The sequence below is a fragment of the Tasmannia lanceolata genome, unplaced genomic scaffold (assembly GCF_043159265.1).
Source record: "Tasmannia lanceolata isolate RefF3 unplaced genomic scaffold, GAP_Taslan_0.1 ptg000003l, whole genome shotgun sequence".
Lineage (NCBI taxonomy): Eukaryota > Viridiplantae > Streptophyta > Magnoliopsida > Canellales > Winteraceae > Tasmannia > Tasmannia lanceolata.
In genome coordinates, this window is record NW_027518680.1 from 9190657 (window position 1) to 9207397 (window position 16741).

Sequence of the window (16741 nt, forward strand, 5' to 3'; positions counted from 1 at the left end):
TTCTCCCATCTTCTATAGAACCCCTAAAATACCTTCTATGTTAGAAACATCATCCAAATCCACCCTTATCCCGCGTCTCTCTCATTTTGCCCCAAGACTCATTTTACACTCTCATGGTACCATTCGACAGAGCTTCCTGGCATATGTCGGCACCACTTCAAACCTACCTTCGACTTAGAAATATTTCTCCAATCTCGTGACAAACTTTAGGAACCAAGACTCCTAATTTTCACCCATCCTTTGCACCCCCACCTCCACCTTCTATCTCCCACCCCCGTGACCCTATCCATGGTACGCCTCACCCCCGCGACCCTCTCCCTTGTACTTCCCACCGTCATGTGCCAGCAATGTCTTAGCGAGTCTACGTTGAGGCTCCCTGCTGACAGTTCTGCTCTAGCTGCATATGATGGTGGTAGTCGCTCTATTCGGAGCGGTGGTTCATTTATTGAGCTAAATGTAACAGATGAACAAGTCTTTCTATTGAGCTAAATGTAACAGATGAACAAGTCTTTCTATTGAGCTAAATGAACAGGTCTTTCTAGTCAATTCCATGTTTGAACTCTTTATTGAGCTAATGTAACAGATGAACAGATCTTTCTATCAGTGTAACAGATGAACAGGTCTTTCTATCAGTGTATCTTGCTGCCACTTCGTGCTTTCTTTGGTTTCTTGCTTGTAGCCTAGATCTAGAATACTAATTGTCCATACCTCATTGTTATGGTGAATGAAGATCTCATTAGTCAATATATGTGTGACAAATGTTGTATGCACTAAGTATCTTCCTTGTCGAAGTATGGGCGTAGTTTCTTTGCAATGGTTAACATGCATCTGTTGAAGATGATGCCCCAGTAAAAGAAACTGGATTTCAATTTGATTGGAAAGTTATTTGCTCCATTTCCCTCTTAATGTCAAATATCCTTGTTACCTGTATTTAATGCAGATTGCCACTTTAGAGGTACAAGAAGAATACATGGGACCTGAGGGCAAATGTTTGATATGCAGGGGACTTGGTCTGTTTCCTCTATGCTTGTCTATTGTTTCTCGTATTCAACTTCTGTTTGAAATCATTAAAGTTATTTTGTAAATCAGTACATAAAGCAAGTGAATAAGTTCCCAATATTCTTTCTGTATGTAAATTTTTGCCCTGCCTTTCTACAAAGTCTGAGCTGCAATCTGCATCTGACTTGAAAAGATTGACTTGAGTTAAAGGATCAGCCAAACTCTTTTCATGGAATGAAAATCTGTAAGTTACCTTTTTTTTAATGTAAAATTCTGTTAGATACCTTAAAATATGTAGGTCTTATTTGCCTCTGCTGATGCATTTTGTCAGGCATACATGTAGCATTCTAAACCCTTCGATTTGTGGAGTTTTCACTATCGTGGCACCCACAATGGGGGGCTACAAATCAATGGGTTAGGATCATCCACGGGCCACCATCAAAACATATCACCAAGTGTGGAGGTTATTTTAGTTATTTCACATCTAATGACATTTGGTCTTTATATGAGTCAAAAATATCTACCGCAGGTATTTTGGTCACAAATTATAATAGGACAGGATTTGCAAAATTCACTCGCAAATATAACCTAACTCTATTTATAAAGGGAAATGATAAATGCGCTCCTTTTAATCACTTGGGACACCCAGCTGCAGAGTATCAATGACTGCAGAGGGGCTGATGTACTTCACGTCAGAAGGATTCAACAGATTTGATTGCCACGTACACTGGAGTCGGGTGTCCCATGAGATGAAAGGGAGCACACTTATCATATTGTTTCAAAACGCCCCATGTGAGTAGTGTGTTTGCACCCATTTTTTGAATTTCCATTTGAAGTCGAAGCAATTACATGCCACATGCCAACATTTATTCTCCAACAAGAGGATTAGAGGACATGTGGAAGTTCAAAACTAAAGTGGATAGTTATCACAAGTCCTTCTCACATGACATGGAGTGGTGGTGAGCAGGTAGAGCAAATCTCCACTCAAGGACATGGAGTAGTGGCAGACAAAGTGACAAGAGCCTCAGAAGAAGAGGCCCCAAAACCAAATTTAACATTTGTGAGTCCAAAACTGATTATTGGATTCAAATTTACATTAAGCACATTTTTTATTCTGGATTTTGAATTTCATAACTAAGAAATCCAAATCCAAATCCAAATCCAAATGGAAAATGGGGTGTAGGGATCAAATGGAGCACGTGTAAGCATCAAAGCATGGATACACATGTAACGATTATCACCGTTGATCTCCCAGACTTGTAACTGTATCAGCCATTGGTTATGAGGCAGATACATGACTAAGTCTGGTTTTGGTATTGCAAGAATTTTCTGGAAAAGTTTGAAAAGGAAAAAATTTCCTAAATTCCTAAAGCCTTTGTTCCAGATTGGGTAGGCTACCAGGCTAAAATGAATCCTTTAGAAAAATTCCATGAAGAAGACAAAAGAAAATTGAAAACAAAAGAAAGGAAAACTTAAAACAGGAAACCACAGATTTTCTAATTCTGGAAGCTAAGAGATGTCTCAGCCGTGGCAAGGATGATAATGATAAAACACAACAGACAAAACCATCGGGTAGGGTTAAGCTGAGGGTTTTAATTTGCTGGATTTGGGAGGCGCACAGAAACCCTAGAATTCTCAAACACCACATCTCCAGCATTTTATTCAAAATTGAAGAAAGCCCACATGGCTAAACCAAAAATCGGCCTTGTGGAGAGAAAGAGAGAGTTAGGGTTAGGGTTAGATATTTCAGAGACAATGGAGGATGGGGTTTTTGTAAGGAAGGAAAATAGTTCAAAGAAGGGATTTTATAGCGAGAAAGAGCTGAAAGATAGCCCGGATTAGGGTTAGGGTTTTATGTGGTAAATGATATATTTGTCCCCTTTTCTTGCCTGAGCCACTCCATTCTAGTGTAGAAGGAGCAGTCATAAATAAACTGAGGAGGGGTGGCCTGTGAAGAAAATTGGGTGAGAATATCATTTCTATTGTTTTTGAAGGATGTCCGGAAAAATGATATCCTCAATTCCTCATCTCCTCGTGTGCTTTCAGCTAGACCTGGCAAAAATTGACCCGGACCCGCGGGTCGACCCGGCCCGCCCGTAATTCCCGGGTCCGGGTCAAGATGTTGTGACCCGTTTCTATCGTGACCCGCGGGTCAACCCGGCCCGTCAAAACTGCGCGGGTCCGGGTGGACCCGCGGGTGCCCGTAAAAAACTAAACAGAAAAAAGTCGTTTTTTTTTCCCATATAACTTTTTTTTTCCCATATAACTTTTGGGTTTCTGAGATTTACAAAATAGGGTTTGGTTCTCTTCGTCTTCAACCTCCAGAAGCGTCGCCAGTCGCCACCTCTCCACAGGTACGGCTCTCTCTCTCTCTCTCTCTCTCTCTCTCTCTCTCTCTCTCCTTTCTTCTCAATGGTGTCCCAGCTTAGTTTTTTTTTTAAAATAACTTGAAGCTTAGATCTCTTGGTGTCCCACTGTCCCAGCTTAGTTTTTTATTTTTTAATAATGCCAATTTTATGTATGGTTTCTAATCCAGAAATAAAAAACTCTAATCAAGATTCAAAACCGGATTGAGAAATACAAGTTTTGGGGATTTTGTTTCCTGATTTTTAGGGATTTAACCCTCATCTCCACTTGGAGACCGATTTATCATGAAAACAAATTGAGAGAGAGAGTGAGTTTAGGAGGGTTTGTAGGCATTTTGGAAACTAATGGGTGTAATATCTTAAGAATTGGACGAAAAAGTAAGTGTGTGTGTAAGAGAGAGAGAGAGTTTAGTGTAGTTTTAATATATGAGGCAAAAAAATGGCTAAGATTCAAGAAGGTTAAAAGAGACGGGAAGTGTGAAAAAAAGGTAGCGAGGATATCATTCTCCTTGGCTAAAAATGTTGAAAGTTATGCAGATAAAATTAAAAAAAGAGGGAAAGAAAAGTGAGTTTGAGAACCATTTCTTACATAGATTAGAGGGCTAGGATCATCCTATGGAAATGATTTTTTGGGTTGAACCTATTTATGTCATTGCCCATCACATGGACGGTTTGGATCATCCTATTACAGTGTGTAAAAAATAGGAAAAATGTAGGCATAAAAACAGGGAAAAAATAACAGAAAACGTGTAAAAAAAGGCAAAAAACCCGGGTGACCCGCGGGTCGACCCGTCCCGTACGGGCCGGGTGCGGGTCCAAGGTCCGTGACCCGTAAAATTTTCCGGGTCACTTTGGCCCGGCCCGTTTGACCCGGACCCGTACGGGCCGGGTCAAATCCGGCCCGGCCCGCCCGTTTGCCAGGTCTACTTTCAGCCTTTCACTACTTCCTTGTCTTTCCCTCATTTAATCTGGGCCGTTTGTTTCGTGGGTCATGTGGGGCTCACTTTGGCCATATCTTCTCTATTGTCGATCGTTCTTTAAAAATGATTGGGAGGATGGAAAATCTCAGCAATTGAATATGCTCCTTGTGTTTGCCCTCTCCTTTCCTTATTGTTCGAGTTAAGACCACAAATTTGTCTGAGAAATTTCACTTCCTGGGCTGATTTGGGCCCACTTCGGCTCAATCTAGACTCTCCATTCCATAGTGGGTTCCTCCGAGGCCCGGAGGCCCTTTCGAATTCGAACCTGAAATGATAACTAGTAAAGGATTGTTGTGATGGTTTTAAATTTCGACCGAAATCCGAAATTTCGAGACCGACACCGAAACGGCCGTAATTCGGCCGAAATCTCAGAAATTTCGGTGAAATTTCAGCATTTTTGGTGAAATTCGGAAAAAATATTTATTTTCTATTCCTTTACAGAATTTTGGTTTCGGTTACCCCCGAATTTCGACCGAAACCAAAATTTAAAACCTTGATTATAACTAGGAATTATGCTATTATTGTTGGTGGGAAGCGCAGGTTAATGATGTAGATAGCTGAAATAAGCGGGCCATGCCACCGATATCTTGGATTATTTTACTTAGCTGTGTGCATTTTACTCATTGTATTTTGTTGCACCAAAATTTCTATTACAATTTTGAACTTTCCAAAATATGCCAGAGACGCAACATATATCATTGAACATTCCTTTATTGTTTATAAAATTCTAAAAAACTCTAAAAATTTTCAATATCGAAATATTGGTAATGCAGTTTGGTGGCTTTTGAATTTGCAACATTGTGCTGTCTGCAATCTGTTTTTTCCTAATGGGTTCCACAGCTTTGGTCATGAGAATATAATAAGATCAGGCAGCTTATATCTTGTTGATAGATTGTTTCTTAACGGTGAAAAAGAGAACCTAGGTACTGATATTTTATATGGGTTGCACTAGAGATGTTTTTCTCAGCCGATTATTAATTCGAAGCAGAAGAAAGTGTACCTGAAGATTGTCATAATCTAAATATTGTGATTTCAAAGAAACAACAACCTATCAGATTGTATAGAGCTTCTAACTTCTTTTCCTTTTGTTTGTTCTAATTCTTTGATGTCATTGCATTTTTTCCATCCCCCCACAAATTTCTTCACCCATTGCATCGCACGGGATTTCTCAGCATTATATAGAGTATAGACTGCTATAGATAGAGGTCAGGTCTGTTGTCAAAGGCGAGTGTTAAGGAGACGGCAACAACTCCAATATGCCATGTGTTCGGCACCGGTGTTGGCCTTACCAGATTTTTCGCAAGAATTTATTGTTGAAAGCAATGCATCAGGTGTAGGCATTGGCACTGTCCTAATGCAAAACGGACGTCCAATAGCTTTTACCAGCAAGGCCTCATCTCCTAAACACTTGGGATTGTCCACATATGAGAAAGAGATGTTGGCCATTGTGCATGCTGTGCAAAAGTGGCGATCATATTTGATTGGGAGACGCTTTAAGATCAAGGCCGACCATAACAGTTTAATGTTCTTGTTAGAGCAGCGGGTGACTACTCCAGCCCAACAAAAATGGTTGAGTAAGTTACTTGGAAATGATTATGAAATTTCTTACAAAAAGGGAATGGAGAATAAAGCAGCCAATGCTCTTTCTCGGCAATATGAAGTTGATGGAGAATTCCATGCCATCACTACTCCCCTCACAGAATGGTGTCACCAAGTAAGAGCCGAGTGGGAAACTGACCCGGTACTACAACAACTAGTTAGCCAACTTCGAGAAGGCTCAGAATCGATACAGGGATACACATTGACAGCAGGTAAGCTGAGGTACAAAGGAAGGTTAGTCATCAGCAGCACCTCACCATTGCGAGAGCTAATGTTACATGAGATGCATAATTCAGCTACGGGAGGACATGCAAGGTACCATCAGACGTTAAAAAGGCTTTGTCAGTCCCTCTATTGGAAGGGTATGCAAAAGGACACACGAAAATATGCTGCCGAATGTGAGCAGTGTCGAAGAAATAAAGGAGAGAATATAGCCACACCAGGTCTCATGCAGCCACTGCCAATTCCAACACGAATCTGGACAGACATTTCTTTGGACTTTATTGAAGGACTGCCAATCTCTTATGGGAAAAATGTCATCTTCGTCGTGGTCGACCGCCTTAGTAAGTATGCTCATTTCATAGCCTTAGGCCATCCATATTCGGCACTCACCGTGGCTCAAGCATTCGTTGACCATGTTTTCAAGTTACACGGTATGCCCACATCAGTAGTTAGTGATTGAGATCCGATTTTCATGAGTCACTTCTGGCAAGAACTTTTTAAACTCCAAGGAACCAAACTGCAAATGAGCTCGGCTTACCACCCTCAAACGGATGGCCAAACAGAGGTTGTGAACCGTTGCCTCGAGACCTACCTTAGATGCACTACAGGGGACAGGCCTAAGCAGTGGGCTCGGTGGTTATCTCTAGCAGAGTGGTGGTATAACACATCATTTCATTCTGCTACCATTGCCACCCCATACGATGTCGTTTATTGACAACCACCACCTTCTCTCACACTATATACTTCATGAGGAACAATGGTGGCTGTTGTAGAACAACAACTAAGAGAAAGGGATAGTGTCATTCGCTTGGTTAGAGAACACTTGCAACGAGCAGTTCACAGAATGAAGCAACAAGCTGACCAACATCGGAGTGAGCGGGAATTTCAGGTTGGAGATATGGTTTTCCTACGATTGAAGCCATATCCGCAAGTCACTATAGTATTGAGGGCAAATATGAAGTTGGCACCAAAATTCTATGGTCCACGTCTCATGTTTAAAAAAGAAATTCCTGAGGGCTCAAAGGTCCACCCCGTCCACCACGTCTCATGTTTAAAAAAGAAGCTCGGATAGCAGGTCATACCACAAACGGTCTTGCCAGATGTTAATGATAAAGGTCAATTCCTTGCCGAACCCGTAGCTGTCCTTCAACGCAGGATGGTCAAGAGACACAACAGAGCAATTTCACAGGTTCTAGTGCAATGGTCAAATATGGCACCTGAGGATGCAACTTGGGAAAATTGGCATCAGTTGAAGGAGAGCTTTCCTCATTTTGAACCTTGAGGACAAGGTTCTTTCCAAGGAGGGTGTAATGATACGTATCTGCTATCTTTTGGGTTATGATTATCTAGTTATTTATTTTTATTTGTCGTTATTTGCTATGTTGAATAACCCCTCTTAGGTGGGACTCTATTTGAGATATCAATAAGATTAATTGTAGGAGTCAGAGTCTATCTGTTGGAGTGGTTGGGCTATGATAAGCCAAGTTGTTTTCCTTCTACATTAATGAAAAAACTATCTTGACATTAGAAATTGTGCAGAGGGCTTCCCCCTGGATGAGGGAAACATAATATATTCTTGCTTCTGTGTTTTTCTTCCGTATACATCTCTCTCTCTCTCTCTCTCTCTCTCTCTCTCTCTCTCTCTCTCTTCTTTTAGCATTCTTCTCGCCGGTCTCTCTCTCTCTCTCCGATCGATCTCTCTCTGCCTCTCTTTTCTTGATATATCTCTCTTTCTCCTGCTACCTCATTTTCTTTCTTTTTTCAGATCTCTCCCTGATATCTCTCTTTCTGCTTTTTCTGATTCCCCCCTCTTTTTATCTCTTTGGTCTCTCTCTCTCTCTCTCTCTCTCTCTCTTAGATCTATATCTCCTTCTTTCTGATCTATCCCTCTCTCTCCCTTGATGGGCAATTGAGGTGTTGGTGGCTGGATCTGGGGGCCGTGTTGAGTGGTGGATGTGACGGGTAGCCGGAGATAGCGTTGGGGTTGCCGTCCGGAGATTGGGGGGTAAAAGATGGGTTTGATCGAGGTGCAAGGTTGGGGCTAGATAGGCCGGGGTGCTAGGTTAAAGTAGGTGTTTTGGGTTGCAGACTTGCAGGTAGTTAGCTGGGGTGGTGGAAGGCGGTGGCTGGAGAGGTAGTGGTTCAGGAAGGAGGTAAGACCAGGGTTAGGTGGAAGGTAGTGTAGGTTAGGATTTTGGGTTTGGTGGAAGTAAAGAGGAAGGATGTTAGGGTGAACAATGGTGGTATCTACGGTTAGGTGAAAGTAAGGGTAGGATTAGGCTTTTAGGTTCTGGTGGAGGTAAAGAGAAAGTAATTAGGGTGAATAATGGTGGTCTCTAGGGTTAGACTAGGGTTTTTTGGATTGGTGGTTTAATGGGGATCCCTCGGGACAGGCGGTGGCGCAAGGTGGATACCGTTGGAGATCGGATTCGATGGGTTGGCTATCGTGCACGGTTAGGGGCGCACAATAGCTTCAGGCCTTTGAGCGGGATTTTTGAAAATCAAATTCTCCAGCTAGAAAGTGGTGGAGAAGTCTGTGTGACATGGCAGGTCACACATATGACTTGATGGGCCCCACAAATATGGCACTTTTTGTTGGATTCGAATCAATTGAGACCATTGGGCAGTGCAAAGGAAAGGAAGGGGGAATGATGAAGGTACTCTCGGCTGTGGTGGTAGATGAAGAATTTAAAAGGAAAGTGAAATAGTATTCGGCGTGGTGGCAACGTATGGAATTGTGGACCTACCTGTAGCGGTTGAACCAGAAGATCTTTTCTTTTGGTTTTTACTGGCCTAGAAGTATGCTCCTAGCCACCCTTAATTCATTCTATGTAATGCAAGTAGGGACCCCTGGTTTCCAATGTATTCTTCATAGTATCAATGAAATTGTCAATTTTCAAAAAAAATAAAAATCAATGAACATGACCTAATTAGTTTCTTGCAAGTACTGTTTGGAAGAGTAATTACTTTTCTACTATCAGAACATTAGAAATACAATGATTTTTATGCAAAGGAATGCAATGATATGCCAGAGACACAACATATATCATTGAACTTCCCTTTACTTTTATATAAAATTCTAAAAAACTCTAAGAATGTTCAATATCGAAATATTGCTAATGCAGTTTGGTGGCTTTTGAATTTGCAACATCGTATGCTGTCTCCAATCCATCTTTTTCCCTAATGGGTTCCAGAGTTTTAGTCATGAGAATATTATAAGACCAGGGAGCTTATATTTTGTTGATGATTGTTTCTTAATGGTGAAAAAGAGAATCTAGGTAGGTACTAATATTCTATATGGGTTGCAGTATGAGATGTTTTTCTCAGCCAATTGTGTTAAGGAGACGGCAACAACTCCAATATGTAAGTGTTTAATATTTTCTAACAAATTTTCTTCTCTCATGATCTCTGCAATTTTCTTCAGTGCTTGATTTTGAGAGCGAGTATAGGTGACTTTGATATAAAATTTAATGTATCACCATGTGGGTAGTTTAGGATGGGCGGCGAAATTAAATTAAAATGTTTGCATCACTTTTGGTCTTTTTGCATGTTCATGATTTGAAATTTCTGTAACCCATGTCTTCTATTTTGTTACCGAATCCACCTTTTACTACCGTGGTTGACATTTTATGGTCTCAGAGCATATCATTGTGTTTGTGCCTCCCAAATTAGAGTCTTAAGTATTTATTTACAATAGCAATTTATGGATTTTAGTGCATATATCAATTTTATAAATATAACTCGCCATGAAGTAATATCAGTAGTCAGTTAAAGGGAATCTCCATCAATAGCAGCAACATCAAAACGGCCATACTTCTCTATTTAAATTGGCAAAATTGTTAGAACCCGATGCTTCTTGTGACAAGGGGCTTATTTTTTCAATGATTTCCAACAAGGATACATCACCATCTAGACACATAACATATACTACCAGGAATCACCTTTTTGCATGTGAGTTTTTTTGTCCCCGTTGAATTTACTCATGATTTTCAGGTAGAAAGTGTCTAACTATGAAAAATCTCAACTCAACTCAACTCAACTAAGCCTTTGTCCCAAACTAGTTGGGGTCGGTTAATGAATCTTTTAGAAAATCTTCATGAAGAAGGTGAAAGAATCTGCCTGGCTCAAATTGACCAAGTCTAATCCTGACACTAGTTGGGTTCATCTACATGGATCATTTTCTTTCATTTTCTCCTATCCAAGCTCATGTTCTCTTTTATGTTTCGAGCCATCAAGTCTTTCCTCACTGTTTCTACCCAAGTTGTTTTGCCCTTACCTCTTTTTACTCCATTAACTTGGCACAAGTCACTTTTTCTCACCGGAGCATCCAAAGGCCTACGTTGGATATATCCAAACCATCTTAAGCAGTGCTCTATCATCTTCTCGTCAATTGGTGCCACCCCCACCTTTTTACGAATGTTTTCATCTTTAACTCTATCTAGCCTTGTGTGGCCGCACATCCATCTAAGCATTCACATCTCCACTACACTCATTTTATGCACATTCTGCTTCTTGGTGACCCAACATTCTGAGCCGTACAACATGACTGGCCTCACAGCTATTTATAAAACTTTGCCTTCAACTTGGTAGGGATTTTATGGTCGCACAGGACTCCTGAAGCAAGCTTCCACTTCATCTAACCTTCTCTTATTTTGTGGTTAACATCCTCTTCAATCTCTCCTTCCTTATGTAGAATTGAACCAAGATAGCGAAAGATATCCCTCTTAGATACCTCATGTGCAGCCATATTTACTACATCCTCGATCCGCCTCCTTACATTACTAAAGTGGCATTCCATATACTCTGTCTTAGTCCTACCCAGTCAAAAACCTTTGGATTCCAAAGTAGTTCCCCATAACTCTAACTTAGCATTTACTCCTGCTTTGGTTTTGTCAATTAATACTATGTCATCTGCAAATAACATACACCACGGCATCTCATCTTGGAGACCCTCCGTAAGTTCATCCATAACTAGCGTAAAAAGATAAGGGCTTAGAGCTAATCCTTGGTACAACCCTATTGTGATTGGAAACTCACTAGATGTGCCATCCGTGGCCGCATACCCTTAATCACATCAACATATTTAGTAGGTACTTTTTTCCTTTCAAGGACCCATCACATAACACTCTGGGAACCATATCGTACGCTTTCTCCAAATCAAGTCTCTACTCTTGTTGAAGCATTCTGATTTTATTTCACATAAGCAGCTAAACAACTGTGAAGATTCTAGAGGTCTAGCAAAGGGAACATATTGTATGTTCCTAATCATTTTCTACATTTCTAATTTTTTATTTGGATGATGCGAATACTAGGATTAATTAATCTTTAATAAAAATTTTTGGGAGAGCCGGCGGGGGGGGAAGGTATTTTCTGTTGGCTGTTTTAGCATCAAATATATGGGTCCTTATATTGCTCTATTACTAGTGTAGTTGTTGAGTGGATTATTATTGTTTAACATTCTCCTGTTGTACTAAACTTATCATTTCTTTCCAACTTCATTTTTTAAATGTATGCTACAAAAGATGGATCCAATTTGTGAAGTAGGGATATATTTTATGAAGTTTGTCTTTTCAGGGACAATGAAAGTGCGAGTGGGTCACTTCTCTAATTAACCAAAATATATTAATGCAACAATATTTCTTTCTTTGCCGTGCAATGTTGACATGACTTGTTATAGATCTATATTGGTGGTGAATTGGAAATATTGTCTGACCTGTTCAAGAACATTACTAGTCTTGTAGTTGATGATGGGTTGAACTAGTCCATCACATTAAAAGAAGATATTCAGTTCAACTTTTATGTAGACGGGTCCAGTTGGCTCAACAAAAAAGCTATTGAGTTTGTGAATTTTGATGATACAGCCACCTTAACCTAAATGAACATGTGCAATGCTTTATGAATTGTGACTTCTTCCAAGAGAACCTTGAATTGTATGCTGGAGCTATTGCTTCCATCTAGCTAGGTTAATGCAGGATGGACAGATGGAAACATCTTTGAAGATGCTCAAAACACTCAAATCTGTTCCTTTTTGAGAGCTCAATGAGTTGGACATATCACGTTGTAATTCTGACACACCTGATAGGACCACATTTCGATCCAAGGATTTGAAAATAACCACTAATTCTAGTTTGGATACATCTTAGAGAATAACTTCTATATACTTTTTGTTCATTAGACTGTAGTTCCCTCGAGATTATTTATGCTCTTGACGTGTGTATGCTATGCTAGTGGGTGAGAAACATTTCTACTTTTTAAGAGGAGGAAAGTGTTGATGCGATATTACGTTGCAGTGTGGCAGTGAACTCTGGCAGTCTAATTCATGTTGGTACTGAAAACTAACTTGGGAAAGACGTATGAAAGATTGGCTAGATTATAAAGGAAATGGATTCCAATATTTATTCATCAAGTGCTTATTTATTCATTAATTATCCCCCAAGCTGTTTTACATCAGTCTGGTATCAGAGAAAAATCGGGGTTCGAGTTTGACATGTAGTTGGATATCTACAGGGAGGGTGGCATCTTGTTCAAACGAATGAAACTTTGTTTATATTTAATCAATTACTTTTAGCTTTCATTTCTAGAGAAGTTTGACTATTTTCTAGCTTGGTGGCATGACTTCATTGAGAGCCTCTCTAGAGGGCGAGCGTTGGCGCAATGGTAAGGTTGCTCCATTGTGACCTGGTGGTCACGGGTTCGAGTCACGGAAATTTTTGTATGCACTAAGTATCTTCGTTGTCAAAGTATGGTGGTAGTTTCTTTGCAATGGTTAACATGCATTTGTTGAAGATGATGCCCCAGTAAATGAAACTGGATTTCAATTTGATTGAAAAGTTATTTGCTCCATTTCCCTCTTAATGTCAAATATCCTTGTTACCTGTATTTAATGCAGATTGCCACTTTAGAGGTACAAGAAGAATACATGGGACCTGAGGGCAAATGTTTGATATGCAGGGGACTTGGTTTTGTTTCCTCTTTGCTTGTCTATTGTTTCTCGTATTCAACTTCTGTTTGAAATCATTAAAGTTATTTTGTAAATCAGTACATAAAGCAAGTGAATAAGTTCCCAATATTCTTTCTGTATGTAAATTTTTGCCATGTCTTTCTAAAAAGTCTGAGCTGCAATCTGCATCTGACTTGAAAAGATCGACTTGACTTGAGTCAAAGGATAAGCCAAACCCTTTTCATGGAATGAAAATCTGTAAGGTACCTTTTTTTTAATGGAAAATTCTGTTAGATACCTTAAAATATGTAGGTCTTATTTGCCTCTGCTGATGAATTTTGTCAGTTTTTTCATACTTAGATGCATACATGTAGCAAATTTTAATGTTTCAGTGATGAGTTTTCCCCATTCCTCAGTTAAAGTGTTTATCCCAAGATTTTCCCTTCCCGAGAAATTCTTGAGAACAATATTTGTGGCAGAGCTTCCAACCACCAGCTCTCTACTTCCCGGAAGCCAGTGACCATAAAAAAATGTTGCCCAATTGAAACATGAACACACTCAACCCTGCAGAATTCTGGAAATAAGCAGTTATTGCATATTTACTACTAAGCTCTATGTACTTCGTTTTCTTATGCTCTATGTACTTCGTTTTCTTATGAAAAGAAATGCCTTGCGATCCAAAAATTACTCAAATTCTGAGATATGCCTAGTTGATTGATAATATGACATAACTATATGGGGTTTCTTTCTTATGTGTGCATGCTCATGATGACCTGCATGCCTCAAGTCTGACCTGTTTATTTATGAGATTGTTGGACTTTCATGGTTTGTAATCCTAATCTATGAACATATGACCACTGATTCCATTCTTTTGTTGCTCATCCTCATGGCAAAATGTTCATCTTCTCTATTTGTCATTTCTTGTAGCCTGAATTTTATGTTTCATGTTTGAAGGCATCAATATGCTGACTATTAAAAAAAAAGGCATCAATATTCTGAGAGTTTGCGAAAAAAGCTCAAAAAGATAGCTACTTGTTGAATTTTTATACTCTCTAGTGTCTACTAGAGTTGCCTTTGCATGGATTGCTTGCCTTGACTTTAATCTTCAGAAGACAAAAATGCAAATGGGTGTCCAAGTCTTAGTCACTGATCCTAGGAAAATTGGAAAAATTCGTCTAAGGTGATCTCCATCTAATGCACTTCTCTTCAAATATAATTTTGGAGTTTAATCTTTAGTTTGTTCAAATTGACAACTTCATTAATGATTATATGCTCTCATCATGGTTTTAAGCCATTCATTTTTTGGGCCTGTCATTGATAGGCCATGCCCAAAAAAGGGGATCATTGGATGATTCTAAACCCTTCGATTTGTGGAGTTTTCACTATCGTGGCACCTAAAATGGGCGCTACAAATCAATGGGAGAGGACAGGATTTTGGTCACAAATTATAATAGGACAGGATTTGCAAAATTCACTCGCAAATATAACCTAACTCTATTTATAAAGGGAAATGATAAATGCGCTCCTTCTAATCACTTGGGACACCCAGCTGCAGGGTATCAATGACTGCAGAGAGGCTGATGTACTTCACGTCAGAAGGATTCAACGGATTTGATTGCCACGTACACTGGAGTCGGTTGTCTCATGAGATGGACCACAGCTTAAACAGAATGATCCCTAGCCCTCCAAAGGAACGACATATAGAATTATCATTAGAGGGTGACCCAAACCATCCATTTGACCCGAAAATCATTTCCATAGGATGATCCCAACCTTCTAAACTATAGAGTTTTCCATAATAAATATGCAGATCCTTTATAAACCTCCAGCTTCAGAGATGAAGAACAAAGCATTAACCAAATGAGATTGAAAAACAAAACACAGAAATCCAAAATCAGAAATAACTGTCAAACACAATAGCAGTTGCATCAGCAGCTCGTAAATTAGAAAATTACACAGGTTAAAATTGAGTCTATAAATAAGACATCATCCTAATTATGTAAAGAAAAATGATTCTCAACACGGTTGCGTTTCAAAATCATTATTTTCAATTAATCTTGGATTATGAATTCACAAGCTCAAACGTAGAAGCCAGGAATTTGTAATTCTTCAACACTAGATTGGATAAAAATCATAGGGAAATTATATTTCACCAGCTTAAAAGGATAAAATTCCCCCCCTTTAACGGTTTCTATGAGAATGATGGTTCGTAAAAATGTACGACCTACACCATAATTCTCGCAAGAGCTGATTCATTGAAATAGAATATTTAGGAATAATTAGGTTGGAAAAAATTTCCTATCATGTGAATTACTTTGAGATTCGAAATACGTATAGGATGATCCAAACCGCCCATTTGATGGGCCATAACATAAAATTTTCTTCTATGTGTATTTTTGAACCAAGTGTGTGTGTAAAAAGAGAAGGAAGAGTTTTTATTAGGAAAGGAAAGGAGTTATAATTTTACTCGGAGTAGGATTTTTTTTCTTTACAGAAGCCAATTACTATGGTAAAGTGTAAACAACAATATCTTTTATCTTTGCTTAAGAAATAAAATCCAGCTCGATGGGTGAAGAAGAAGAAGAAGAAGCGAATGCCCCTGAAAAAGAAGATGGATACCATCCTCTACTGTCTTGGAATGTCCTCGCTAAGCAGCCTGATCCTGTTCAACATCGTCCTTGTCGCACAACAATATAAAGAGAATGATAAGATTAATTTCATCAGCTTCGTCCCTCTCCCCATTGTTTTCTTCAGCATTATCACCTCTTTAAATCTAAGCGATAGCCGCGACATGGGCAAAATTGGTTTCTTACTGACTTTGATCCCCCAATGTTTTTGTGTGTTCTATAATGGGCAGTCGCGTACTAACTTGGCCATGATCCCTTGTAATGAGTTTCATTCCTTGTATTCCGCTTCTACTCTCTTTGAGTTTCGATTTATCAACCCTCGGTCCCTTGAGAAGAAGCCTGAGAAGAATCTACCTTACATCTACAGGTGGATGTGCAGAAACTTGGTGGAAAAAGAAGGTGGTTTGGGAAGTGGTGAGAATCGTGAGATTGTGAAAACGAAAAGGGAGGTACCTAACAATAAAGAAGACATCGTTTAGTATAGCGCTATAGTGTTATCTTGTTAAGCATTGCAGTGTTTTCGACTGTTATCTTATTAAGCAATTTTCATAGAAATTTTTATACAGTTGTTTCTATTTTTTCCCCTTGGATCTTTGGTTGGGTGCTTCTTGTTAAGCAATTTTCATAGAAATTTTTATACAGTTGTTTCCTTTTTTCCCCTTGGATCTTTGGTTGGGTGTTTGTTTTTGTCTAGTTTTCTTCTACAATTGTGTGAATCAAGAGTACCTATCAAAACCCCAAAAACTGACCCGAGTTGCACCCCTAGGGCTCCTTAGTAACCCTTCACCTTGTTAAAATTGAAGTTTGGTGATCACTACTTTGATAAGCTTAATTACCTATGGTTGTGATTGATTAGACTGGTTGGGGTAGTGTTTAGGAAGTTGCTAAACTGATATCTGATATGGAATGGCATGCGTGCTTGGAAAAATTTCCATGATATTACATCGTGGCCTTTGCCAATCTAATCGTGACTTAAGGTTCTTGGTTTTGCTCAGATGGTTATGATGC

General features: G+C 39.4%; 1 long non-coding RNA gene across 1 annotated transcript; it reads left to right on the forward strand.

Annotated features, from left to right (window-relative positions):
• Positions 1 to 3032: 3032 nt before the first annotated feature.
• LOC143850269 (uncharacterized) lies at positions 3033 to 13407 on the forward strand. Its single transcript, XR_013235971.1, has 3 exons — positions 3033 to 3353; positions 9475 to 9529; positions 13056 to 13407. It is a non-coding gene; the product is annotated as an uncharacterized LOC143850269 (long non-coding RNA).
• Positions 13408 to 16741: the final 3334 nt, after the last annotated feature.